This window comes from Sesamum indicum, linkage group LG16 (genome assembly GCF_000512975.1).
Source record: "Sesamum indicum cultivar Zhongzhi No. 13 linkage group LG16, S_indicum_v1.0, whole genome shotgun sequence".
Classification (NCBI taxonomy): domain Eukaryota; kingdom Viridiplantae; phylum Streptophyta; class Magnoliopsida; order Lamiales; family Pedaliaceae; genus Sesamum; species Sesamum indicum.
Window position 1 is genome coordinate 1,068,562 of NC_026160.1, and position 22,346 is coordinate 1,090,907.

At 31.7% G+C, this 22,346-nt stretch overlaps 1 pseudogene; it reads right to left on the reverse strand.

Moving 5' to 3' along the window:
* LOC105178608 lies at positions 11,290–19,691 on the reverse strand (annotated as a pseudogene).

The following is a 22,346-nucleotide window of genomic DNA, read 5'->3' on the forward strand; positions in this document are numbered from 1 at the left end:
AAATGATTCTTTATTGGAGCATACTGCTATAGAACATAAGATATGCCTTATTGGAGCAAGAGATGATTCTTTATTTTGAATTGATGGTCTTTCGCCTCTAATATAGCATGTCCCAATCATCTAATCACTTTTTGGTGGAATTTTTTAACAAAAAATTATTTAAGATGACAGTGCAAAACTGGTGCATAGTGTTAGGTTTTATTTCTGATCCATCTTTGAGATGGGTCAAAACATGGACAATTTTTGTCTTGATTTGTTTGGAAATTTTTGTGGTATTTTAAGATGTTTTGAAACAGTGATTCATTTGTTTTTAGTAAAAAAAAGTCTACACTAATTATTGGCCCTACAACTAAAAAAATTATATTCATACTCATACATATATATAAAAGAGACATGATTTGATAATAAACAGTAGTTTTTGTCTCCCACTAAATAACATCAAACATACCATACTTATTTTATATTATCTCCAAAAAGAAACTTAAATATACAAACTATCTCTAACACATACTTATTTATCTTTGTTCTTCGTTCTCTATCTCCACAAAACACACCAAAATAAGTTAAAAATGAAACCAAACATATTGAAAAATTAGTTTAGATGAAAAAGTGTAAGAACAGCAAAAAGTGTTTTTTCGCTTGCTTTTTCAATTTGTTACTTTAGTCTTAGAACACAACAATTGAAAGAAAGTAAATCACATTAATGCCAAAATAATTGTGTCAATTGTATGACGTGCGATGAATGTGTAGAAACATATTTTTAAAGGTAAATATATTATCTATAATTTGTAACAAAATATATTTATTTCATAATTATATTTATGTTTCTATCATTGAAGCATTAGTATATACCATTATATTTTCATTCAAATTGATAATAATTGTTTGAATTGATAAGGAAACCATTTAATTTTAATTTTTATAATTCACTTTCTAAATTTAATTGGTACCATTAAATTAAAAAAATAGTCCAGAAGATTGAATTTTCTTATTGATTATACTTCATGATCTTATATGAAATCAATTAATACGGAAGTAAGAATAATAATATTCAAAAGTCAAAATAAAAATAAAATTAATTAGTCAAACAATCCTTATTTTGGATAGTTTTTACAAAACTTCCAATTTAATAAAATTGGTCAACTTTAATTTATAGATTTTATTTTGCATGTTTGAATTTTTTTTTAGTTTTTAGTTTTTTTTTTGTTATATTATCTTTGTCTATATTATATTTTTCCTTTTACAACTAAATCTTGAATGTCTTTCAATTTTAATTTATTGACATTGAAGCATTTTACATTAACTATTCATTAACTATTCTTAATAAAAGAGTAATATAATTGGACCATACGATCGATATTTTATTAAATTTTGATAAGTACATTTCAATATCAACATTTAAATATTGCCAAAACATTGTTAACATGCATAAAATTTTATTTTTCCCCTTCAATTTTTAGCTGCACTTCTTGATCTAATTATTCATATACATATCTAATTGGTATAATCTATTTCAAGTCATATTTTTATGCCACTAATATAATAAGTAAAAGATGAAAAGTAATAGTGCCCATTCAGAGTTATATAATACTAAAATAATCAAATAGTAAAAGATCACTAAATTCCTAAGCTTTTTAGTTTTATAAATTTATTCCTACAAAAATATATTTCTCTTTGGTTTATTTTTTTATTGTTAGTAAGTTATCAAAATTTGTTAATTTACTTCATTTGATATATAATTATTCAATTATTTTAATTGTTATCCTTTTAGTGTCTATTCACTATTTTATATATAGTGACTTTCCTTATTTTGGTTATATTAGTTACATGCCATATACTTTTTCTTTTGTTATTTTTTGTGAACATATTTTTGGTTTTTATGAACTCAAATTGATTGATATATCAACTATTAGTTATATTTAACCAATAACATAATTCAAATCGAATAAACCCTCAGTATTAATATTATTATATTTCACATCTACGTCCCAACAGTTATGTTAATTATATATATATATATATATATTTCAATAACAATTACTATTTTTAGATTTTAAATTTTTTTATTTATTTTAATATTATCTACACTATTCTTCTACGTCTAATTTCATCCATTTCAATCATTTCTTTGTTAATTTATGAAGAGATAAATAAAAAAAAAATTATACTTTCATCTTATATAGACAAAGTGATTTATTTATTAACTTATGTCTTATCCTTTAGTTCCATTTCAAATAAAAAAGCTTATTCATGTTGAATTCTATTTTGATAATTAGGTTTATTGTGTATTCTGAATTACTTTGGAGAATTCATAGATTGTGGTGATATATATTTGCTTTTGCTATAAATCAAGTTAAAAATGTAAAGAAATAACTATGAAGTAAAAGAATCTGAAAATTGTATCAATATCCAATATATAAATATATCTTAGACTTCTAAGGAAATTTAAATCTATTACAAAGATTGAAAACTTTATTTGTTTATAAGGGAGTAAACGAGTTGAGTTGGAGTCGAACTCTCGAGCACGAGCTCTTATGGTTCAAGCTCGAGCTTGAATCATATATAATGAGCTTGAGTTCGAGCTACATATAATAACTTGTGTAAATTGTTTATTTTTTAATAAAATTATATTGTTGTAAATAAATAGTATTAAGTATTATTATATTAATTATAAATAAATATTAAACATATGATACAATATTTTAATTTATAATTGGAATGGGTTGGATGAAATTTGGAACGGTTATATTATTTATTTTCGGTTATTTTTGGAATGGTCTTTGTAATACTCATGTTTGAATTTTAGAACTGTAATTTGTATTGGTGATATATTTATGAACGGTCATTGGCATGACTTGTTTGTCAATCCTTTCAATAGTATTAGGCACGGTTAATTTTTTATTTGGAATAGTCTCTTGTAACCAATAGTTTCGAAGAGTTCAACCTTATTTAAGAACACTTTATTTTAGTAGCGGTATTAGGAATGATCAATTTTATTTACAATCATGTCTTCAAAACTATTTTAGCAATGGTATTAGAACGGTGAATCTTATTTAGGAACACATTTTTAGAACTGTTTTAGTAATGGTATTAGAAATGGTTATTTATTTAGATTTGTAACACTTTTTTTACAAATATTAACATTGTTCCTAAATTTTATTTTATAATAAATTTTTTTATATTATTTGATTTATATATTTAATAAAGTTTAATAAACAATTTAGTTTATATATTTTAAAATATTATAATAAATAATTAAATTAATTAATAAAAATTTAATTATTTACATTTATGAATTTAATTGATTGAATAAATATGAAATAATGGAATGTAACAAACATTATGAAACATGAATAATTAGAAAAAAAATATTATCCAATTACAAAATTGAAAAGAAATTAACACCTAATCTAAACCCTCCTCGTCACCCTTGTCCATATCGTCATCGTTCGGCAGCACGGGGCCTAGTGGAGGCTATGCTGGGGGAAAAGTCGAGGCAGTCGGCTTTGACGGCGATGCAATGGAGGAGCTGGCGCGTATTTCCTTCATCATGGCCATCATATCAACTGTCATCGTTTTCAGCTTTTTCATGCGCGCCTCCATGGCTGGGTTTGGTTATCGCAGTATCGGTGGGGTGGCGATGATGATGTGAAGGTCCGGTTGGAGACATGGGCCTTAGAACCAACACCGAATACTCCGTCCTTGTTCTTGCACCTAACTACAGCCAACCATATTTGATGCTCGGTCATCTCCACCCGAAGCATTCGACTGGCAGGGTATCCTGGTCCTCGATCGTGGACTGACTTTGCGATCCTCAGCCACCCTATGCCTGCTCCAGGCGCTGATCGTCTTCTCCTTGTAGTATCTGGCTAAAAGTTCCATCTCCGTGGGCGGCCGACCGAGCTCTGTCTCCTGTGGAAAAATTAAATAGTTAACATAGTATTTATAAAATAAGGATAAAACTTAATAGAAAAACATAATGTACTTACCATCTTCCTTTTGTGCATACCGACAGAGGAGGATCCCCCACGGTACACACTAGAGGACACCGTGGGGTTCGCCGTTCGATTCACCTTATTCTTTGCAAACTCCTCCTAGAAGTCCGCGCTAGCCCAGTACGCCTAGAGCTAGAGCTAGACCTCATTGGCCAGTCAAAGTGGCTTGACCAGACTCGCCTAGGCGACGACGAACTTCTTCTGAGTGTATTTGTCAGCCCACATGTGGAAGACCTGGAATATGAACTCATCGTCACAGTCTCACAAGTAGATCATTTAGAATAAGAAAATAAAAAAAAATATTAGTAAAATTAATTAAACAATTTAGATTAATATATAATACCAAATTGAGATTAAGGTACATTACCTTTATAGGCTCGAATAGAAAATATAGGTGTTCTGCCAACACATGCCTCAAACATGCCCACAGGTGGGGATAGTGTTACATAAAATTACATAAGTTTATAAAATTTTAAAAAAAATCCAAAATATTACAGATAATAGAAAACTAAGCTAATTACACAAAAATACATTTTTTATTATAATTGATATATTATAATTATGTGGTCTAATCACATATTCTAAATTTTCTGATAGTTATTAATTATAAAAAAATGAATAAAAATAGAAAAACAATTTCGAGAAATCAGTTTTAAAATAATACAAATTTTAAAAATGGTTAACAATATAGAAAATTACAGAAAAATTGATTCAAATACATGAAATGTTTAAAATAAAAAATACCTACTCTATAGACAAATTCATAGCTCGAGTAAAAAAAAATATCATAAAAGTAACTCTAAATGTCCAGCTATCATATACTTATGTATATAAATATATTATTGTCCATGAAATGGATCAAAATACATAACACATGCATGGTCTAATTAAGGATGAACAAGAACCAAAAAATAATGTTAAAAAATTACAAGAAGCATCAATATTTTTTAGTGCACAAATTTAAGTAATTAATCAACAATTTATCATTATGAAATTATGCAACTTATTTTCTCACTATAAGAATACAACTATTCCTTAATGTGAAGTTAAAAGTACCTTTCAATGGAATTCTAATGAATTTATTTGTTTATTGTTGTCGTTTCTAAGATCTTCTATTATAAACATAAGACACTAATTAATATATTTATTGAATTTTCTACTTTACTGCATTCTATATACTTCAAAATAATTTATGCTTCATGTGCAATATGTGTGCATTTTACGAGTGCATAATTAAAGTAAGCAAGGGACAAATTGACTGAATTCAAATTTAAATCATAGGATATATCTACAGTTTCTGTGGGATGCCACTACAAGAAAATTATTTAATAGCAACGAAAAAGAATTTTTTTCGAGATAATTAGCATGCAAAGTTTTCGTAGCTAATCTATATTATCTAAAATAAAGAATTTACTTGCTAACGAATTTAGCAAGGGAAATTAATTTACTACTAACTTACTAATAAACTATTTAAAATATATATCAAATAATATAGATTAGCAACGAAAGTTTTACTTGTTAATTAGCTCGACGCTAATTTTAGTATCAATTTTTTCATAGCTATTGATTATTTGTCATGTAGTGTGCCACCTTACATAAAATGTATCAGATGGCTTTATTGTTCTGTGCCGATTAACCTAGAAAGGAAAAAAAAAATCCAGTACATGACGCTTATAAAGTACGCGTCTTAAATTTCACAGTACAAAGTACCATGAATTCATATTCCGATAATAAGAAGTGTAGACTATAATACAGATTTTGAGGATCTAACATTCGCAAATATTGTAAATATTGAGGCACTAGCTACATATTTGCAGATACGATATTTATGAACTTTCGTATATTATTTATGATACTATGATTTAGTCGCAGAATAATAACTTCGATTGACACAATATTGATTTATTAAAATGGCCTTCAATATATTTATTTCCGTAACAATATTACTATCGCTTAAATCAATTTGTTCCACATTTTATTTTATACTTTACACATTTATAATTAATATATTTGCCCAATTATTCATTTTATTTTCCAACTCCAATAACTCTTGTATTGTTTCTTTTCCACATTGCTTTGGTTGCACAATTCTCTTTAATATAATTATACCTTTATGCATTTTATGGTAAATCCTCTCAATTTAATTTTTCTTTATCTGCTTTCGTTCTCGTTCTGTTGCCTTCACGTCTCCACATTAATTCTCTCCATTTCGCTCTTAATTCCGACCTCTTCCCTTATCTCTCTTGCTTGTCTTATTTTCTCTGCTATTTTTCACCTTTTCTTGTCCTCATCTTGTTGTTTATTTCACTTGCTTCTTTAATCATTTCACAGGAGCCCGCAAAATCTATTGGCTTTCGAGTAAGTTTTTTTTTGTCATTATAATGTAGTTTTACTTCTTGTTCTTCAGTACTTTCCAAAAGTTTATCTGCACTCTCGCGCACACACTTGACATATTTTTATAAACATATGTAAAGTACACCATCATGAACACACTACACCGGACATCTTGCCGGTAGACTCGAGAGTAAGGTACATTAGCAACTTTAATGTTTTCATTACTTATATAGGAAAAAAGGTTGTGCATCTTTGTATATTAATTGAAAATATTTTTCTCATGTTATTTATTCCTTCTGGTGTTGGTGTGTTCATAAGATAGTATTTAAAACCCCTAAAAGTCAAGAGATTCATGTGCATCAAACTTTTGTATATGATTTCTGCCTTGTGAAAAAATCATAGCTTGATTAGATCTGAAAAATTTTGTCGACAAGTCATGATAAATATAAATAACACGCTTCTGTAGAAATATATAAGAAATTACGCGCTTATTATTCGACAACCTATTACAAGATTGAAAGGCATTGATGATAGATAAGTCGGATTTGCAAAGTTAAAAAGAACAGATATACAAGAAAAGTTGAAGAGAAAGGGTATAATTTCAACAAAAAATCTTGTAGATACATTCCTTTTGTTTCAACAATAAATTAATGAAAAAAGTATTCTAGTTCTTAATTAATTTTAGTCCTCAATCGAAAAGTTGAAAGAAAATACACAAACAAAAGATTTATTAATTACAAAATATCATATTTATTCGTGGTAGTATGTAATGATTGATTTAATCTGGCTTCTGTTGCACGCCAGGTTGAAGCATATAATCGTATGTGTTGTTCTTGAAATATTTGATGATATTATGTAAATAAATTATACGAAATTTATTGTTGCATAGGGAAATATGGTTGGAAAACAACATTTCGATGTGAACTCAAACATTTCTGAAGATGATGAAATACAAAGGCGAGTACATGAGGAAATCAACAAGTCTAGTAGTGAAAATGAGGATCCTAATTCCACCGAGAATCAGCTACTGAAAAGAAAGCGCTACCATCGTCATACTGCTCATCAAATCCAGGAAATGGAAGCGTAAGTTTCAATAATTGAAATTTTCATACAAAGTGAATTTCAATCAAAAAGTATTTCCGTTTTGAAATTTTATGACCAAGGAGAAAGGGATCTTCAAACGCAAAAAATGATTTCTTTTACTAATGTTTTATGTTTCCTTTTCTTTTATTTATGTAATATTCTTTGTTTACATCTTTATTACATGTAGGTCACTTTTATTTGGTCAAATTGCATTTTATCACCCTGTGTTTTTTAATAATTATGAAAAACTCTCCTGTATTTTAAAATTAAACAAAAGACCCCCTTCTTAGAAACTAACGGAAGGTGGGGTATACTCGGGGGTGGTGAAAATGGGCATGATTTTTTTTGCGGATTTTGACCCTTTTTTGCTGTAAATTGACAAAAGTACACCATGTGTTGTGTTTAAAATTACTATAATCTAATTACTTGCTTTAACCTTATTTTAAATATATTTTTTATATTTTCATCCCTCCTAAACAATAAATAGTTTTATTCTAAATATATTTATTAAGATATCAAAGTACAAAAAATGTATATATTTTTTTCTAAATTTATAATTTAAATTAATATCACAATACAAAAAGTAATATATTGAGTTTATTTTCAAAATTTTAAATATTTATCAATGTAAACATTAATGAACAATAACAATAATATTTTTTTAACTAATGTAAAATAATATTATTTTTTTAATAAATTATATTATTTACTATAAATAATATGTTAAATTTAAATTACGAATATATGTATTTACAATTATTTTTTAAAATTTAAAAATCTAAATTAATTTTTCTTATCATTTTAGAATTTTGCTTTTTATTAAGACTTTTTACAAACTTGTTTTTTCTTAATTTACTTTTAGTCATCTTTAATTAAATTAATTAAAAACTTTAAAAAAACATTTGTTGTCCCTGCCGCCATCATAGAGAAGGGCGAAGGCAACGCTAGTTTGCATGATGGCGTCGCTGACGCCCAGAGCAGCACCCCATCTCCCAGATTTTTGGTTTGGGTGCGATGACAATCTGTTCTGGGCTACAGAGACATCATCCAAGTTGGCGAGACAACGACATCACCCCCTTTGCGGGAAGTGCTGCCTTCGTCGCCTCCCTCTCCCGGAGATGGTGGCAGGGTGGGGTGGACTGGTGGCGGGAGGGAGGGGGCAGGGTTTGGTTGGGGGAGGGTGGTCAGGGTTATTTTTTTTATTTTGAATAAACTAATATTTTAATTTTTATAATTAATAATATGTATAAAATTAAATTTATGAAATCTTGACTTTTAATTTTTTAAAATCCAATAGTTAAGATGAATTGATTTGATCCTACAACTTTTATAAGTTTAAAAAAGATCCAATGGTCAATGAAGTAATGAATAATATGTAATAAGTAAGGACATAACGATTGCCGTTAATTATATTCAACGGAGAGAGGAAATTAAGCTATATTGAAAAAAACAGGAAAGGTGTTTAGCCTAATTTTAAAACATAAGGAGTTTTCATGATATTTGGCCCTTTTGTTTTGCTACGTTTTCTTTTTTAATTTCAATTGATTATAGGTTCTTCAAGGATTGTCCTCATCCCAATAATAGGCAAAGAAAGGAAATTAGCCAAGAACTTGGCATGGAACCATTGCAGGTTAAGTTTTGGTTTCAAAACAAGCGGACTCAAATGAAGGTGAGAAAAAGTTGTTTTCTACAATTTGTACAATCATAATTTTCATGACTATATGCATTTTTTTATCCTATATGCTGCGTTACAGGAAATATAATATTTAATCATAATTAATTGTCATAGTTATTAATAAATAGTCATAATAAATAGTTACTAATTACAGGCACACAGTGGTTGTTGGTCGTGATTTTTTAAAAAATGGCTAAAACATTTCCCATAGTTTTCACCATAACGCTTAGCTATGACAATAATTTTTCATGGTTGAAAAGTTAGTATTTATATCAATTTTATTTAACTGTGATTAATAATAATTATTTAACACAATTTATTTGCAAGTTTTATCCTTTCATCTATTCATTATCCAAATGTTAGCCTCCACCCTTAACTTCATGACAATGAAATTTGACCAGAACCTGGAGAGTGTGTTTCAAATTTTAAATTTTGGGCGGAAAGTTCCAAGTGGGTTTCACGCAATTTAAATAAAACTTGTCATTTGTATAGGATTTTGTGTGATTTAGCCCAAAAAACATATTAAATATTGGAACTTCCCATTGATATTATTGAATTTTTACCTAATTTATCAAATTCTAGTCAAGCTAAACAGAAATTGCAGCTTAGTCAATAGAGAAAAGGTTGAAAATAGTGGGATTAATTAATAAATAAAATTCGAAAACAATCTAACTTACTAAATAAAGAATCCACTGCTTAATTGTTGTTTTTTGTTAATATTTTGTTTTTATATTCATCTGGTCTTACTATTTAAAGTAAATTTGCATGATTTAATTTACATGCAGTCAAAGCATGAGCGTCAAGAGAACTCACATCTTCGAGCTGAAAATGAAAAACTTCGAGCGGAAAACATGAGGTACAGAGAGGCTCTCAACAATGCATGTTGCCCTGCTTGTGGTGGCATGGCTACTATTGGAGATATGTCCCATGACGAACGTCATTTGAGAATAGAGAATGCACGGCTAAGAGAAGAGGTAACGCATTCCAACACACCATCTTTTGTGTTTTGCATTCACTAAAAAGAGAATTACTATTAGCTATAATATTATTGGCTATGAATGAAAATCGTGTTAAAATAACTACTATTAATCATAGTTAAATAAAATTGATGCAAAAAATTAGTTTTTCCACCGTGAAAAAATCATTTGCAATAGCTAAGAGTCGTAGTAAAAATATTTGTTATGGCTGAATGTTTTAGCCACCCTCACAAAAACCATGACCAACAGTCGTTGCGTGGCTGTGGTCAATGATTATTTACTACGGCTATTTATTATTAGGGTTAATTACACCCAGACCCCCTCTAAAAGTGTCAAATTATACTTTTCCCAAAAGAAATTTTGAAATTATGCTTGCACTCCCTCGAAAAATTAATTGTTTATACCTGATTCGATTTTGTTAGGATTTGGGCAAAAAATGCTGATGTTAGGAAAAAAAAAAATTGAATAAGTTTTTAATTTTACACCTCATTTTACGTTTTCATGTGTTAATTTTATACTTATGAAGTAAAAAATATAATGAACATAATCTCACTCCATAATTATATAAATATATACATTTATTCCTTTACAACTACAAAAATACATATGCGAATATTTAATGAGGGGCAAAATTAAAAATTTGTCTTTTTCTGGCTTATGTCGATATTTTTTGTCCAAATTCTAACAGAAGAGGATCAGGTGTAAATCGAGAACTTTCAAAGGGGATGTAATTGTAATTTCAAAATTTTTATAAGAAAAGTGTAATTTAGCATTTTTAGAACAGATCTAAGTATAACTAACCCTTATGACTAATCGTGATCATTAGTAATGATTAATTGTTATATTTTTTGTAGCGGGTGTCGAATCTTTTTGCCTTTCGCTGTTGAAACTAGTAATTTTTTGTTATTTTCACCTTTTCCTTTGTTATAGATTGATCGCATTTCATCAATAGCAGCAAAGTATGTGGGTAAGCCCTTCACAAACTCTGAAGACACTCCCTCTTCTTCTATTCCGCATCCAATGGATCTGGGAGTTGCCGCAAGTTGTAAGAGAATCCTCGGCAAAGGAAAGGGCAGTTACGAAACTACAGATGCTGGGAAACCATAGTAACAATGCATCATGAAGGAAAAAGTACTTGAAAGCAGTGCTTGTTTTATCTTTTCTTTCTTCTGTTTTTCCCTTTTCGTTTAAATAACAATATCAAATCGTAATTTCATATGGGGTTTTCAATTGAACAACAAAATTATGCTGCATAATCAGCACATGTTGTGTTACTATTGTGTTCATTTCCTATCCTATTGAACAAGTAGCTTTATATACATCATGCTTGAAATATAGAAAATGCATAAGGATTTTGATAGGGAACTTTTGTTGCGAACACGACAAAATAGCTTTTCAACTACAATGGTAACAAAAGTTTTGTTACTGAATGATCCGGGTCGAAATCCACGTGACTTCCCCAATCAGATAAAATAATCTTCCAGGTGGTTCAAGATTGCTACCTCTCCCAAACTGATGTAAGGGCCCTGAGAAAAGAGAAACAGATCGTTAGGTTTGTTGAGATAGCCCCCAACTAAGACTTTCCGATGTTTGAATCAATATTTTGTATCAAGGTCGCGACTAAGTAGGTTGCCAATGAACTAGCGAGCCAAAGCAATCTAAATAAAAGGGGGTGAATAAAAATGGCATACTATAAATGCACTGAACATAGAGTATTTATAGTGTATGAGGGGGTCCTGTTGTCTAATAACCATCCGCCACGTGTCCCGGGTTATTGGAGGCGTGTCGCTGGACCCGACCCAAGTAGCGACCAGAATCCATAAAAAGTACACGGGTCTTCAGGGTAAAATTGTAATTCTGAAGCCCTTGAAGGGTAAATAGTCTTTTCCAGATAAAATTAGGACTATACCCATTATTATTCTCCCACTTCTTCTTAGTGTGCTTAGCACACTAAGAGAAGTCGAATAGTTCATTCGATCTGAGCCCTTAGATCCTCTTGGTATCCTTAACATCTAGCACTAGATTTTGGCGCTCTTTCTCATGTTCTAACAGCTATAAATATGGGAGGATTTGACTTTAGCCCTACTACTCATCTACGATCTGCTTCCTCTAGGTGCGATCTGCCTCTCTTGGTTCCTTCTTTCCCAGATACTTCCTTGCGACCTTCCCTTTCCTTTTAATTATGTCTTCAAGCCCTAGTACAAAAAACAAAACTTTAGATACCAAAGTGGAAAAACCATTATAGCTCGAATGTAAACAATTAGATTACATATTAGTTAAAAAAATAGTTTAAAACTAATTACCTTCATGCTCTCATAGTTTAAAAAAGTATGTTTGAACTTGAACTATCGACATTGTTTTTCGCCACTTCTCTGGATGATCTCTTACATAATTTTTTTTCAACTACTGATAATTCCTCATCAACTTCGACCATAGTTCCATTTTCATAATTAATGTTGTCCAATAATAATTATAAGCAATATGCACAACTTATGAAAATTGGACTATGGAAGGAGTTGATGAGGAATTACCAGTGGTCGAAAAGAAATTATGTAAGAGATCATCAAGAGAAGCAACAAAAACTAATGTTGATAATGCAAGTTCAAACTTAAGTTTCAAAGTTATAGAAGTATAACTTTCAAATTTAATTTTCTAAGTAGAGAGAGAATACAGAGAGAATAAGAAAGATTAACGAAGATAGAGAGATTAAATAGAAAGAGAGAAACACATATATATAGGCAAATTGGAACAGGAATAGGAACACATAAGTAGCTGTTAATTCCTAATTCCTAATTCAGGAACGACCATTGTCACAGTTTTTGGAACTGTTATCCGACCGTTGAAATGTAGCCGTTGAAGATTATTTGGCATCGTCCCAGTAACACATAGCAAATAATTCTAAGGAACTGTTCCAATTTGTATCTCATTTAAGAATACATTTTCAAACTATCAGTTTGAGACATTTTCTGCAACGGGCGTAGGAACGACTAGTTTGTGACCGTTCCTACATCTACTATAGTGTTCAAATCTGAGTTCCAATGACTTTCCTTACCAATGTGACATGGAATGTGGAACGGGTCTAGTAATTGTGTTTTAGAACTCAACTTGGGATGGTTGTGCTGTGGGATCCATATCCCTACTTCTCTTTTGTCCTTTGCGTACAACTTCCACATAGCATTTGCGAGATTAGAGGGGACCTCCTCATACTTCCCCTACCCCTACTAAAGTAGAAAATTTAATTTTCATGTGATAGATGGATATCACAGCTTGTAAGGCGTTGAGAGTGGGCCTCCCTAAGATGACATTATAATCCGAAGGGGTATCCACTACGAAAAATTTTAGTAAGCATGTTATTCGAGTAGGCCCACTACCCAAAGTTAGAGGGAGGGAAACTACCCCACTACGATGGACTACCTCTCCTGCAAACCCGTAGAGGGAGGCATTCACAATTTCTAGCTGGTATCCCCTAGCTGCATTTGGTCATAAGTTTCCCCAAACAATATGTCCCCGGAACTACCGGAATCTATGAAGATGCATTCCACTTCGTAGTTACCAACAGTACGGTGATAACTAGAGCATCGTTGTGGAGGTTTTGAGGACCCAAACGTTAAGCCCTTCCAAATTGAATGAGGAGGGGATCTTCCATGGCATCAACATCCCAGACTTCTTTTATGATCATGTCATGTGCCTTTCTAGTGTGATGGGAATCACCTCCATGTGGTTCGCCTATGATCATCTGTATGATCCCTTTTTAGGGAGCGTGTAGCACCCCCTTCGCTACAAGGGCTATATCTACCCTAAACGTCATACTTATAGTAATCCCTGTACGCTTATATTCTCTCTGTACAAACAAAATGTGATTTGTACTCTAACTGACAAAGAGGAGAAAACTGCATACTAGACCCACTTGCCTGAGTATAGCGCGTGGACCTATTATTCAATAGTCAGACACCTCAAAGTCTATTCCTAAAAGAAAATGTCAGCAGGGAAATGAGTCTGCCACTCAGTAAGTAAATAATCAGCCCTATCTATATATGCATATCAAATACAGCCCAAACAAGAGGAAAAAGCAACACGCATGGAATGTAGTCAATTTAATTCCAACATAATCAGCTTCATTACACCACATGACTATCTCATAATATGACAATCAATCAAACTCCATTTTTTCTAGTTTGCTTACCAAAAGGTGATATTATGTTTTTCCTGCCAACTCAATCTCACCGTTATATAAATTTAAGTGAATCCCCTTGACAGCCGGCTCATCAATCTCATTTTGCATATAGCATTTTTTTTTCGCACATAGCTGTTTCATTTCACATATAGCACTTTCTTTTCGCCTTATAGGCTTTTCAACACATCAAGGGGTATTCACACCACAATTATATTCAATTTCCACCACTCCCTCATTTCCACATATCACCATTCTTGTAAGCAACTAGTAACGTAAAACCATATATCAATACATTCTCATTCTCAGACACTCACAACACATCGAACAACAAACATAATATTTCAACATACTTTCTCATTCTATGTACACATTATCGTCAATCAAATTACATCATTCACCACTCATATATATTTTCAGATAAATCAAAGTCAGCATGAACCAAAAATTATATATAACAGTAATACCACAAATAAAGGCGACATATATAGATAATACTAATTATTTACATACCTCGACCTTACAACGTTTCTTTCTACTCAATCGCTAATTATCAGTCCTTTCACTTCACCCCGTATCCTATAATGAGTTATACCACATACAATTAATATATCGAGAATATCGTAATTTCTTTTAAATATAATATTAAATATTATTCGTACAATTTCTAATAATTCTTCAATATTCCATTTCTATCGAAGTACAAATCTTCGTTTTTCCTCTTTATTAACATACCATTTATTAAATATAATTTTCAAAATATTTCTATAAATTTTCTATCAATTTATCGTTGCTATACAATTTAATTAAGCAACAATACATAGAATTACATATTTGGTTAATCATTCCGTAGAATTGTGTAAATTTGCTATAATAATAATTAAATATAATAGATTTAATAATTTAATTAACCAACTATATCATTTTTATACCAAATGTGATACTTAATTCGACACTAATTTAAATAGCCAAAATCATAAAATACTCCGATTAAATAGTACATCGCTTAGTATAATCAATATTTAATAAACGAACCAATTAAATAATATAATTACATTAATTATTAAAGAGTAAAATCTAAAATCGGTACCTCTGTTTCCTCCGCAATTATGCGCGTCAGTGTGTGTGTTTTGTTTGTGTAATATGCCACTGCCGACCCTTTTTTCCTTTTTTTTTCTTTAAATTCTTTTTAATAATTACTATTACGTCCTTTCTAATTTTCTTAAATAAATATAATTTGCCCCCAAATATTATAGCGAACTCCAATTTAACCCGTCTAAGTTTTATTATATCTCAAATTAAATCTATAATTTATTTACTAATAAAATTTAAATTCCTAATAATTACCAATTAGTCTTCTAATTACGTACAAAATTCTATGGACGTCACAGAGGGTCGTTGGCTTCCTATCTCCCTTCAAGGATGGTTTTGCGTTCTTCATTGAATGAAGGCTCCAGAGGGAAACCTTCACCTCTTTTTCTTTGTTTGTTTCTTGCTTGATGTAGGGCCTTGTTTTCCAAGCCCTTTCCCAACAGACGTACTCCAGGAGGTACCTGTTTTGGATGAATCTTTTATCTCATTCTTTAAATGTCGGCATTCTTCAGTAGTGTGGCCATAATCATTATGAAAACGGCAGAACTTGTCGGATTTTAGGGGCTAAGGTTGCTCTCTCCATGACCGGGTGCGGGTGAGCAGAACTTTTCCTTCAACCGCTATGAGTACCTGGGTGATAGGCACCATGAGAGCGATATAAACGGCTTGGATCCTGTGAAGGGCGCCTTCTTGTCCCTAAATTCAGTGTGCTGTTTTTTGAAGGGGGCCTGATAGGATCCCATTTTGTGTTTATTTCATGTGATATTTTGATCTATTTTTGTGTCCAAAACTACTCCTAATTAAATATTATTTTTCAGCATTAGGACAAATAAAATGGAACATGAGGAAAAGAGCTAAAATGAAAATTCGGACAAGACTCAAAAACGATTTTTGGCAAGAATTTGGAGCTGCTTGGACTACCTTTTGATGAATGAGGAGTTTAACTAGGATTATAATTTTATTTCCATTAGTCTTTTAGTTTAATTAGGAATCTATCTTTAATCCTAGTAGAATTAGGTATCTAATTAGTGTATATATGTGATGTAATTCACTTTAAGAGTCAACTTTTGAACTCTTGAAAATTTCAGAGCTTGAATTCTCGTCTCTCTATTTTTCTACATTTTTATGATATTTTCTTATTTTGCTTTTCGTGCATTCTTCCATGCTTGTCTAGCTAGTTCTCTCACTCCGGTTGAAGACTTGGTGAATGCTTAAATCCAACAAGTTGTGACATCTAATTTATGTTTTCTACTTTTGTTCATAGTGGTATTTGTGTTGTTTTCTGTGCTTTTATTACGAATAATCGGATTTATGAATGATAAGTACCGTTATTCATTGTCAAGAATATTTGCCTGACCATTTAAAATTGCAAATTTGTAATTGTTTGTTTAGTTTAATAACTAGTGGTAACATATCATAATGGATTATATAGAAGTTTTTGATTATGTTGTGGGGAATGCACAATCTAACTTAAATAAATCCTAGTAGGAATTTATTGATTAGAATTGGGCCTTTGTAGTTCTTAATGCTGTCGGTAAATTAAAAATCTTGAGTATGTTCCCAAAGTTGTTTACTGATTGGGGATTTAGTCAACGGACGTTCTTTGACTATTCACAAGGTAAGGAAAGGTGAGGTCGTTAGGTCTTACCAATAATCATAATCAATTTATCAATCATGTTGTTATCTTTGCATCTATAATCGACCGTGAAATTAAACTGGAATACTTTTCTCTTATATTATTTACTTCTTCTAATTTTATTAGCTCTTTAGTTTTTATTTTTATTACCCCCCTCCCAATTATTTTTATTTTTTGAAGAAATTAATTTAAAATCAATCTTTGTGGATTCGACCCTACTCACACTTCTACAAAAGTGTTCGTAGAAATTATTTTTGGTGAATTCGACACCCATCAAATTTTGGCCCTATTGAAGGGGATTGGTGTCATTAAATTAATATTTTTTTCTTATTACTTGATTTTATGCCACGTTCTTCTCGTACAGGTGAACTTGAATTCGACCTGGAGATCGAAAAGACCACTCGTAGACTCTAAAAAGAACAAGCAACACAAAGGAAGAGGTTTCTACTTCTTCCAAACCAGCAGCATATTCTAAGTTAGACGTGCCCACGTCTAGCGACTCTAAAAACGAAGTCAAGGCTCAAAATCCGAAAGGAACGATCAAAGAGATGACTTTCCTTGACTTAAATCAATAACCAACTCTGCATTGAATAACCTAATTTAAATGTTGATTTTGAGAACTACTTCCCCGCTTTAAGGACTACAAGCATACGAAAGGAAATAAGTAGAATACTCCAATTCTCTAGTGAAAGATTTTATGAGTATTGGGGGAGATTTAAGCAATTGGTGAAGAGTTGCCCCCATCACCAAATTCCCAACCATCTTCCAATTCAATATTTCTATGAAGGATTGTCTGAGGCGAATAGAAGCTTGGTGGATGCGGCTAGTGAAGGTGCTTTGTATGACAAAACTCATGTCGAAGCACACGCACTAATCGCAACCATGGCGGCTAATAATCAATAATTCAGTAGTAGAAACGACAATTCCCCACGAAGGGTAAACGAAGTAAGTACTTCTATTAATGAACGTTTAGATAAACTTACTTTTATTGAATAGATCTTGCACGGAAGCGAAGTTATTGGGCTTCTTTGATGATCCTTCCCTTAGTTTCCGTCCACTCTTGCAGCTTTTGTCTTCGTCCGGACTGATTCCAATTACAGCCCTCCTTTTTCGGCTTTAAACGAAGGAATCATGAACAAATCAAAATGCATTTCTACCAAACTTGACAATTCAATCCTCAGAAAATACAAAATCCCAACATAAGTAAGTTGGCCTGAGAGCAGAAAGAGATAATTGACAACCTAATAATAATCTCAAACTGATAATTGACAGTAAGTTGGATTAGTGGTTGATTCTTGTACAATATTGGAAGCATGATGAAGTGCAGGTTAATAATTTTTTGTATACATTTTGCTTTTTAAATTCTCTTTCAGATAGTGTGTATAAATAACTTTTCATATATTTTTGTAGAAACAAGCAGTGCGAAATGCAGAGAGTAGAGCTAAAAAGAAGTATCCTCATCGTACTGGGCAGACCCCATTTCCGCTCTTAAAGGCAAAGCACTGTTGAAGAATAAATATGAATTAATATTTTTTTATCTTCAATTTTCAATAAATTTCTAATGCAACAGCAAGGAAAAGATACTATAGAATTAGATGTTTTTTGAATCTCGATCTTGTGGGAAAGGGATTCAAGCTGATCAAGCAACTGTAATTGTTAGTGTTATTTAAGTTTTTTTATGAAAGTATTGTTTTAACTTTGTTACTTGCATTGTACCAAGAGTTTAGAGGAGGATTATCAATCTGAGCAAACTCAAGAGTTCAAAGAGGACTTACTCGTAAATGGTTTGGGTGGAGATCCATATGGTCGTCATAAGTTGTATGAGATATCTTCCAAAAATGGTCCAACTCCGCAAATGGTTGAGCAAATTGAGGATCTGTCTTGTCTGAACAACTCAAAGGGGACACGGACACACCTTTTGTTGTCTTTGCAACATCAGCAGCAGATCGGGGAGAAGGCTTCTTGCCGGTGGAAACAAAGCAACAGCACCCCTTTCCGGGTTCGAGTATTTTCTCGAAACTGCTTTCAGCTTGTTTTCTCCAGCACCGGAGTGGAAGCTCAACAAAAGCCTTGCACACTCCCTGTTACATCAATACAGACAGGAGTTTTAGTATATAAACTGTAACAAAAATGTAATAAGGAATAATTACACCGACGTTCCTGAAAAATTTAGTTGCAGTAGTTGATATTCCTAAATCGAGGGATTCTTCTCTTGTAATAACTTACGGGGTGTGTGGTGTCTATAGTTATTTGGATCAATTTACGTACATCAGCTGATCCTCAGACTAGCCGGTATGGTGCTTCAGAGTTTCAGTCCATAGGGGAATCCGGTTAAGAGTGCAACGTGCAGTGTATAAAGCAGAAGCAGCAAGCATGGAGGGACAATACAGTTGAAGGCAGAGTAGTTCATTAAACCAAGTTCGGCAAAGAAAAATGTCATGTTCTCCATCTGCACGGTCGACAAATAAATGAATAAACCACTCACATTCAACTACTTCAACTGGAAATTACATATGCAACAACCATACAATACCTCTTTATCAGATGGAAGAGAAGCTTTAACGTATCGAACGAGAAAGACGTATGGAGTTGGAACTGTTAGATACCACTCTAGTTTCCCAAGAATTGCTTTCTCCATGAGAAGCACTTGCTCTCTGACATAAGCATTGTCCGATATAGCTATGAAGTCGTTGACTCGAGAAAGATCGAAGACTTGTTTAACTTTATTTCACGTTTGATCGAGCCAATATTTAACAGCATATATACCTCAAGCGCCCATATCTCTTCATATTTGCAAGCAATTAGCATCGAGCTAATCCGACCAATTGAAGTTCCCTTCTTGGAACAGTTTTCACCCAAAGGAACCGATCCACTATATTAACTGATTTCTGCCTTTGGCGTGACCGTTCTTTTGCTTCCCTCCTCCAACTGATCAAACACAAGAAGACTAATCATAACTTTGCTGCTAAAATGGGACAAGTTGTCAAGAATTCAAGTTAAAATGTCCCTGGTAAGAGAATAAATCAATATCAAGAGAGGGATAACATCAAAGCAAATCCAAGAAACAGAAGTCCCAAGGAGTAATTATGCATCAAATGAAACTAAACATTGTATCTTGTAATAATTCAGATCGGAACACAGAAGAATCCCAGGAAGTCAACAATTCCCCAGGAGAAGAAAATTATCAAGAAAGGGAATGTTGATAGCCCAAACAGAATTCTTGAACTCTGTTCTTGCGGTAAGGATCACAAAACAAGTATATACACAGCAAATTCAAGAATAATTAACGAAATGCCTGGTACGAATTAATATCATCGGATAAAGAACCATTACAGGAAATTCATGCATAAACCTCAATTTAAATTTCGGCGAACTACATGGAAAGAAAGCTGAACCTATGAACTCTTAAGCATTGATCAAACCTGATGAACAGAAAAAACCCAGAAATCTCTCTTCAAGATACTAAACAAGAACTGAATAAACAATGGAATAAACAAACAAAATTCTGCAACCCGCAAGATAGTCTTTGCATTGTAAAGAAAAGAAACCCCACTTGGATCCCTTCAAGAATCACACTGAAACACCCTTAAATTCTAACAAAAAATGGATCAGAGAGCCCAAAAACCCAGAAATGGATCAAAACTGATGAACAGAAAAAACCCAGAAATCTCTCTTCAAGATTCTAAACAAGAACTGAATAGGCAATGGAATAAACAAACAAAATTCAGTAACCCGCAAGATAGTCTTTGCACTGTAAAGAAAAGAAACCCCACTAGAATCCTTTCAAGAATCACACTGAAGCACCCTTAAATTCTAACAAAAAATGGATCAGAGAGCCCAAAAAGATTACACAAACAAATAAAATATTGAAATAAAATTATAGTGGGTGTGCTAACATATATCATTCAAAGATAAGCATTAATCCTCAGTTCTACCTCTAACTTGCTCCGGAACTACAGCTGTAGAAGCCATCACCGAACCTGATTCCTCTTCTTTCTCCAACCCTTCTTCTTGATCGTCGATTTCGGAAACCCCTCCAAGAAAGACGACAGAAACACCAGGAGATCACCGCTGTTCGCCTCACCTTTTCTTATGGGTTTTCAATCGCCACAATTCACAAACAGCCCCTCCCTTCTCTCTCTCAGAATTCCCTCTTTCTTATCAGAAAATAGTGATGAAGAGGAGACGGAGTAAAGGCAGAAGAGCGTAGTATATAAAATGTGGGCGAAGTGGCGGGACGCCTCTCTGGCGTTAACGGTCATATTTCCAGATTTGAATAGGATCGGTTGGATCACTGAGAATGGATGGTTCTGATCGGGTTTCTGGTTCAACCTTATGAGTGTGTAAACCTTTACTAGCCGTTGGAAGGGAGAATTATGGAAAATCATTTCTTTTGTTTTTGAAAAATAGTCCTTTTAAATTTCTTTAATTTTTAATATTTGTTTCTAATCTTATTAGACCCTAATGTAATTTTTGTTTTAAAAAAAAATGTAACAACAGTCATTTTTTTCACTTTAAATTTTCACTAGTATTTTTTTGTGGGAAGTTACAGTACTTTTCCACAAAATACGAGGACCAATTTGATATTTTTTTTTTATAGTTTTGGGACTAAATTGACAGAAAGAAACTTCAAATCATAGCCATATTTTTCATCCAAAAGTGGTTAATAAACTAATTTGAAAACAAAATCTAAAATTCGGAGATGCTACCTCGAAAAATTTAAAATAAAAAAATTTAGGGTATTGTAAGTTTCTATAAAAATAAAATAAAAATAAAAATATAAGGTCATAAGCACTTAATTTTACAATATTTTATATATTTAATGGTTCAACTAAATGATTATATTTCACAACTCATATATTCATAGTTTTACTTTTAAAATTTTCACTAGAAATTCACCTAAATGGTTAAAGTACAACATATTCTTAAGCCATGTTTACTTTATTTTATGGAATAAATAAGCCAAATAGTGAATTTATGATTATGTTGTGAATTAGTTGGTGATTGATTTATTTGTAAGTCGTTTAATGGTTTCAAAATTCTTTTGGTTATCCTATCGAAAAGAAAAAATCTTTTGATTATATGTATGACAGTTACTCATTTGTGTTTACTAGAGATTTGGACAAATTGATAAATACTATTACTAAATTACTTTATTACCCCAATATAAGATAAAATGGAATGTCTAGTCAATTTGTTGAAATACAATTTTTTAAATAAAAATTCTTATAGAATATTTCTTTTTTTCTCCACATTCATATAAGGCAAAAGTTCATAATAGGGCATTCACTAATAATAATAAGAGAGCGAGTGTTTAATTTTTTTAAAAAATTACAAAAATATGACAGAAGTTCTATTATTGAAATTTAATACTAATCAAAAC